Source organism: Oncorhynchus nerka, linkage group LG20, assembly GCF_034236695.1.
Source record: "Oncorhynchus nerka isolate Pitt River linkage group LG20, Oner_Uvic_2.0, whole genome shotgun sequence".
NCBI classification, from domain to species: domain Eukaryota; kingdom Metazoa; phylum Chordata; class Actinopteri; order Salmoniformes; family Salmonidae; genus Oncorhynchus; species Oncorhynchus nerka.
In genome coordinates, this window is record NC_088415.1 from 34,982,339 (window position 1) to 34,990,754 (window position 8,416).

Genomic DNA, 8,416 nt, shown 5'->3' on the forward strand with positions numbered 1-8,416 from the left:
ACTCGTTTTTCAACCACTCCACAAATTTCTTGTTAATGAACTATAGTTTTGGCAAGTTGGTTAGGACATCTACTTCGTGCATGATACAAGTCATTTGTCCAACAATTGTGTACAGACAGATTATTTCACTTATAATTCACTGTATCACAATTCCAGTGGGTCAGAAGTTTACATACACTACGTTGACTGTGCCTTTAAACAGCTTTAAACAAACAAATTATGGAATGGTTTAGAAGCTTCTGATTGGCTAATTGACATCATTTGAGTCAATTGGAGGTGTACCTGTGGATGTATTTCAAGGCCAACCTTCAAACTCAGTGCCTCTTTGCTTGACATAATGGGAAAATCAAAAGAAACCAGCCAAGACCTCAGAAAAAATAATTGTAGACCTCCACAAGTCTGGTTCGTCCTTGGGAGCAATTTCCAAACGCCTGAAGGTACCATGTTCATCTGTACAAACAATAGTACGCAAGTATAAACACCATGGGACCACGCAGCCGTCATACCGCTCAGGAAGGAGACGCGTTCTGTCTCCTAGAGATGAACATACTTTGGTGCGAAAAGTTCAAATCAATCCCAGAACAACAGCAAATGATATTGTGAAGATGCTGGAGGAAACAGGTAGAAAAGTATCTATATCCACAGGAAAACAAGTCCAATATCGACATAACCTGAAAGGCTGCTCAGCAAGGAAGAAGCCACTGCTCCAAAACTGCCAAAAAAAGCAAGACTACGGTTTGCAACTGCACATGGGGACAAAGATTGTACTTTTTGGAGAAATGTCCTCTGGTCTGATGAAACAAAAATTGAACTGTTTGGCCATAATTATCATTGTTATGTTTGGAGGGAAAAGGGGGAGAACACCATCCCAACCGTGAAGCACAGGGGTGGCAGCATCATGTTGTGGGGGTGCTTTGCTGCAGGAGGGACTGGTGCACTTCACAAAATAGATGGCTTCATGAGGAAGGACAATTTTGTGGATATATTGAAGCAACATCTTAAGACATCAGTCAGGAAGTTAAAGCTTGGTCGCAAATGGGTCTTCCAAATGGACAATGACCCCAAGCATACTTCCAAAGTTGTGGCAAAATGGCTTAAGGACAACAAAGTCAAGGTATTGGAGTCGTCATCACAAAGCCCTGACCTCAATCCAATAGAAAATGTGTGGGCAGAACTGAAAAAGTGTGTACAAGCAAGGAGGCATACAAATCTGACTCAGTTACACCAGCTCTGTCAGGAGGAATGGGCCAAAATTCACCCTACCTAGCTTGTGGAAGGCTACCTGAAAAGTTTGACCCAAGTTAAACAATTTAAAGGCAATGCTACCAAATACTAATATGTAAACTTCTGACCCACTGAGAATGTGATGAAAAAAATAAAAGCTGAAATAAATCATTCGCAATGCTGTTATTCTGACATTTCACATTCTTAAAATAAAGTGGTGATCTAACTGACCTAAAACAGAGAATTTTTACTCTGATTAAATGTCAGTAATTGTGAAAAACAGTTTAAATGTATTTGGCTAAGGTGTATGTAAACTTCTGACTTCAACTATATTTCAGGATGTTGTGTATTCCTGGAAGTAATCAGAATTCATGTAAACATAGCTTGTCCGGGTATAGGGTATGTTTAGCCGTGGGACAAGGTAAATTAAGTTACACATTCTGTACACATTCTGTACTGAATGAAATATTACCACAATCACAATCACTTTTTTGTCTTTTAATAATTTGAATCATATTTTAACTCTGGCTTAACACCAAACAAACGCTTTGTGCATTTTTTAACACTTTGAACATAGTCCAGGCAGGTAGTTACGTCATATCCCAGGGATAATGCCTTGCATTACGCCTGGGAAGAACATTTGCTCAACTTGCAATTGGCTCAACCATTGGCTCAACTTAACCCATGGCCATTGGCTCAACTCACCCCATGGTCATTGGCTCAACTCACCCCATGGCCATTGGCTCAACTCACCCCATGGCCATTGGCTCAACTCACCCCATGGCCATTGGCTCATTTACTTAATTAGCAGGATGCACTTTCATGCTAGGTTAAGGACCTCATATTGAAGTGTATAGAGACCCCAACTGATTTATAGAACAGTCTTAAAAGTATCTACTTTAGATACAAGCATCATGAAACCTCTTAACATAATGAATTCCTTTAACTTGGTGAAAATGTTTTTTTTCGACCTAACTTACCTCTTTTTGGTATAATATTTGATCCAATTATTCATTTTGTGTATGGTTTCCTAGAAACAAGGGTGGCTTAATTTACCCCTTTGGCTCAACCCACGCCACTGTCCACTTCATGAGGATGGATGTGTTTATGAATATCAGTCAATGTTACTCTCTTGGTGGAGGTGTCATGTTGTTGTCTCACATTGGATTATTTGGACTATTCATCAAGGGCCCGATTCAGATTTAGGAAATGAACACCTTTCCTACGGTTTTGATTTAAGCACTTCTCAGTATTTTGGTATTCAGACTTATACCAGTGTGCAACAAGCTCTTTAGGAGTGGCTCCCTTATGCACACTGAGTGTGTGACAATAAATCATCCTTTTCTTCTTCTTTTTTAACCGCTGAAAACCCTCCCACTTGCCTTCCAACAGATTTCCTCATGGAGTTTTCATTTAATGGGGTTTTCAGTACATTTATCAAAAGCCATCACTTTAAATACAGTGTGTAGCTTTAATTTGAATTTTCTCGAACAGACTCAATAATATATAGAGAGAACGGGTTCAGCAGAGCGTCTGCTAAATGACTCAAATGTAATCAATGAAAGAAAGCCATCAAAATATAGGCATGTGCATATCTCCGTTTCAGCAGCAATTGGTAGATTGAAAAATTCTTTAATCTTGTAGATTATTTATGGTTACAAACGTACACTGAACAAAAATATCAACGCAACATGCAACAATTTCAAAGATTTTACTGAGCTACAGTTCATATAAGGAAATCAGTCAATTGAAATACATTCATTAGGCCCTAATCTATTTCACATGACTGGGAATACAGATATGCATCTGTTGGTCACAGATACCTTAAAAAACAGTAGGGGCGTGGATCAGAAAACCCGTCAGTGTCAGGTGTGACCACCATTTGCCTCATGCAGCGCAACACATAGTGTTGATTGTGGCCTGTGGAATGTTGTCTCAATCCTCATCAATGGCTGTGCAAAGTTGCTGAATATTGGTGGGAACTGGAAAACGTTGTCGTACACGTCAATCCAGAGCATCCCAAACCTGCTCAATGGTTGACATGTCTGGTGAGTATGTATGCGGGAAGAAGTTTGTCACTTTCGGCATCCAGGAATTGTGTACAGATTCTTCCAACATGGGGCCATGCATTATCATGCTGAAACATGAGGTTAATGGAAGCAGATGAATGGCACAACAATGGGCCTCAGGATCTCATCTCCCATCTGCCCGGTACAGTTGAAACCGGCATTTATCTATGAAGAGCACATTACTCCAGCATTCCAGTGGCAGTTGAAGGTGAGCATTTGCCCACTGCAGTAAGGTCAAGACCCTGGTGAGGATGACGAACATGCAGATTAGCATCCCTGAGATGTTTCTGAGACGTTTGTGCAGAAATTATTTAGTTGTGCAAGTTTCATCAGCTGTCCAGGTGGCTTGTCTCAGACGATCCCACAGGTGAAGAAGCTAGAATGGAGGTCCTGGGCTGGCGTTGTTACACGTAGTCTGCGGTTGTGAGGCCGGTTGGATGTACTGCCTAATTCTCTAAAATTATGTTGGAAGCGGCTTATGGTAGACAAATTAACATTCAATTCTTTGGCAACAGCTCTGGTGGACATTCCTGCAGTCAGCATGCCAATTGCACGCTCCCTAAAAAACTTGAGACATCTGTGGCATTGTGTTGTGTGACAAAACTGCACATGTTAGAGTGGCCTTATATTGTCCCCAGAACAAGGTGCACCTGTGTAATATACATGCTGTTTAATCAGCTTCTTGATATTGACAGCCACTGCTGTCAATGGTGGATGGATTATCTTGGCAAATGAGAAATGCTCACATATGGAACATTTCTGGGATCTTTTATTTCAAATCATGAAACAAATCTTTACACGTTGCGTTTATATTTTTGTTCAGTGTATTTAGGAATCTACCTACTTCATAAAAAACAGGTTTGGAGAGCCTTTACACACAAAATATACTGGTGAATCAAAAACAGTGATTTGATTAATCCTGAAAGTTGCCATTCAGTTGATGAGCCCATTAAATATTAGAAGGGGAGAAAACTGCAACAATAAGTGTTGACCAATATTCCTATAAAATGTTAATCTACCCTAATCCTAACTGATCATGGAAATGATATGACAACGGTCCAGTCCAGTTGACTGCCAGGCTTGGTCTTTGTGGTTGAATTGTGTACAGGTGAATATGTTGGTAAAAGTCACCTTGTCCTAGAGAGATTCACACGGTTAAACCTACACGAAACACAGCCCTTATTTTAGGGCTACATGTCCCAAATCATTGAACAACTTGTAATATGTTAAATATGATCCACTATTGCTATAGCAACCTTCAGGATAAACCACATGCACGTGACAGAGGAAAGAACGAGAACAATTGAATGGAATGGAATGATACCAAATGTAGGCTACAAATTGAAGGGAACTAACACTAAAGTGAGAGTTAAAAATGTGTGTGGTAATTAATGATGGTGGCTACCAATAGTGGCTAATATTTAACATGATACAAATTGTTTTTAAAAATTGGTGAAATTAAAACATTACAGAGTGCACAAAGGTCAAACTGTCACTGCACAATTTTGGCTTGTCGTCTAATTTGGCTTGCATCTCCAAGACTCATCCCTTTAAGTTATAGGGCCATACAATTTAGATCCTGCATAAAGGCACAGCATTTAATATTTCACTCTGGAAACAGGGGACACATAACCTACCTGTCATGGTGATATGCTTCAGTTTGCTGCCATATGAATGGTTTCACATTTGTCTCCAGCGATCATAGAGTAAAATGTATCTATAATAATTGTCATTTATTTACTATCCCCCTATGCAAACTGATTACTCATTTACCTATATCTTATCAATAGCTCTTATGGAGAATGGTATTATTTCTATCTGAAAATAAGATGATTTTCTACTTGAAACCGAGAGGTTGCTCGACTTTATTTATAGTTTCCTCGCGCAGAGAGGTGGTGGAATAGAGCTCCATAGTGGAGGTGTCATAATAACCATAAAACCTAGCAGAGAAACAGGGTAATGGTTAGGGAGAAAAGTGCATTAAAAGGGAATTAAGTTATATTTACGTGCGCGTAACTCAGGTCTGAGTTGCACTGGGACTGTATGCAAACTTCTCTTAAAGTAAATCACATTTAACACATAAAAAATATATTTATATTCATTTTGATATTTATACTACAATAATATATCTGACTGAAATGTCCTACAGATGTAGGATCTTAATTTGAGCCAGTTTCCTAGAGCAGGAAAAAAAAGTCCTGCAGCAACAGGAAATGTGGATTACAATTCATGGACATTTTTGTAGGGGTTGATAGATTTTTTTTGTAAGGGAAAATCAAGTCTGAAATTTCAAGTGGAAATTACAAACTTCAGAAGCCTTTAATAAAACCCACTTATCCTGCAACAGGGTGATGAAATTAAGATCGTATTACAACAGAAGAAAATGGGAATCTGAGTTATGGAGATACAGTGCCTTCGGAAAGTATTCACACCCCTTGACTTTTTTCCACATTTTGTTGCATTACAATCTGAATTTAAAATTGATTAAATTTAGATTTTGTCACTGGTCTACACACAATATCCCATAATGTCAAAGTGGAATTATGTTTTTAGACATTTGACAAATTAATTAAAAATTTTAACTGAAATGTCTTGAGTCAATAAGTATTCAACCCCTTTGTTATGGCAAGCCTAAATAAGTTCAGGAGTAAAAATTTGCTTAAAACCTGTTTGGGATCGCGGGCGGTATTTTCACGTCCGGATGAAAAGTGTGCCCAAAGTAAACTGCCTGCTACTCAGGTCCAGAAGCGAGGATATGCATATAATTGGTAGATTTTGATAGAAAACACTCTAAAGTTTCTAAAACTGTTAAAATGATGTCTGTGAGTATAACAGACCTTATTTGGCAGGCGAAACCCTGAGGACAAACCATCCAGGAAATGTTTTTTTTTGAGGTAACTGTGTTTTCAATTGCTTTTCTATGGGAATCTAGATTTCTGAGGCATCTGGTTGCAGTTCCTAGGGCTTCCACTAGATGTCAACAATTGGTTGATGTTTTTCTTTTGAGTAATGAAGAAGTATGGCTGTTCAGACTGAGTGTCGAGTCTAGTGTACTGTTGTGTTTGGGGCAAACGCGCCAAATAAACGGAGGATATAACGACGGAATTAATCGAACAAAAGGACCATTTGTGATGTTTATGGGACATATTGGTAAGGCATGAATTATATAGTTGTTTCTGAGTTTTGTGTCGCGCTTGGTGGGTTGAAATATGATTGTCATGTGTTTGTTTTATGGGGTGCTGTCCTCAGATAATAGCATAGTTTGCTTTCGCCGTGAAGCCTTTTTGAAATCTGACACGGTGGCTGGATTAACAAGAAGTTAAACTGAATTTTGGTGTATTGCACTTGTGATTTTATGAAAGTTAAATATTTGTAATAATTTATTTTGAATTTTGCGCTCTACAATTTCACCGGATGTTGTCGAAATGTTCCGCTAGAGGAACCCCTAGCCGTAAAAGGTCTTAACAAGTCTTTTGAATGACTACCTCATCTCTGTACCCCCCACATACAATGAATTATCTGTAAGGTCCCACAGTCGAGCAGTGAATTTCAAACACAGATTCAACCACAAAGACCAGGGAGGTTTTCCAAAGCCTCGCAAAGAAGGACACCTATTGGTAGATATAAAATACATATAAAAAAGCAGACATTGAATATCCCTTTGAGCATGGTGAATTAATTACACGTTGGATGGTATATCAATACACCCAATCACTACAAAGATACAGGAGTCCTTCCTAAGCCAGTTCCTGGAGAGGAAGGAAACTGCTCAGGGTTTTACCGTGAGGCCAATGGTGAATAAAACAGTTACAGAGTTGAATGCCTGTGATAGAAGAAAACTGAGAATGGATCAACAACATTGTAGTTACTCCACAATACTAACCTACATGCCAGAGTGAAAAGAAGGAAGCCTGTATAGAATAAAAAATATTCCAAAACATGCATCCTGTTTGCAATAAGGTACTAAAGTAATACTGCAAAGAAATCTGTTACTAAAGTAATACTGCAAAGGACTCAGGGGTGTGAATACATATGTAAATGAGATATTTCTGTATTTCATTTTCAATAAATGTCCCAAAATTTCTAAAAACATGCCCCTTGTGGGGTATTGTGTGTATATGGATGAGAAAAAAAGTCAATTTGATCCATTTTGAATTCAGGCTGTAACACAACAAAATGTGGAATAAGTCAAGGGGTATGAATACTTTCTGAAGGCACTGTGTGTCTATAAAGGATTTTATACGCCTCCAGAAGGCTCATTGGCCCAGATGACATTTGAATTCAGTTTAAGTCAGAGCAGGGTTTGCCATGGGTCATTTAATCAGTTTGATTGATTCTCAAACTGTTCAACGGCCTTCTTCTGGCAGGATGTTATATTTGGGCTTTCACTTTTGCCTAGTCCTGCAATAAAACCTTTTTTATGTGTGCGTCAATACCAAATAGGCCTAGACACAGGCAGACGTAGCCATTGGCTGAGACGCTGGAGAGACAAGTGGGGGTGTGTTCATTAGAAGGTAACATTTCCCAACAAACGTACTGACGTACATCCTCCTTTTTTAACATTTTATTAGAGGTCTCTGACGTCAGTCCCCTGGCCTCTCGTATGATAATGAGGGTGACGGAAGCGACTGGTGACATTTACTTTACTGTTGGAAGGCCAAACAATTAGTTTGTTGGTGATTTACAGACTGTATAAGTCAATGGCCATCTAATTCATCTCAGTTTTATTGCCATTCAAAGAGCATGTTTTAATAAAGTCTATTTAGTTTTAAATTGGAATGATTGTGTCCCAGTGCAAAAGGCTCAGATGATGGTCTCAACTTTGACCTGAGGAATATTTAAGGACTTTGCAGCAACAGGACACATTTAAAAGAGATTTAAAAGAGAAATGGCTTGAATGTTGTATCGAGTAGAGAGGTCTACAGCATACATTAAGGAGTACAAACCCATATCCAGAGATGGCTGATGATTGTGTGAGAAACAGATGAGAAATGGTGGGAGGAAAGGCTGAGAAGAGGGTGTCACACACCACCAAAATAATTGTCTCCTTTATTTTCTATAAGGATATGGCACATGACCTGGTGCGATTCAAATGGAGGCTGGTAATAGCAAGGCTTATTTGT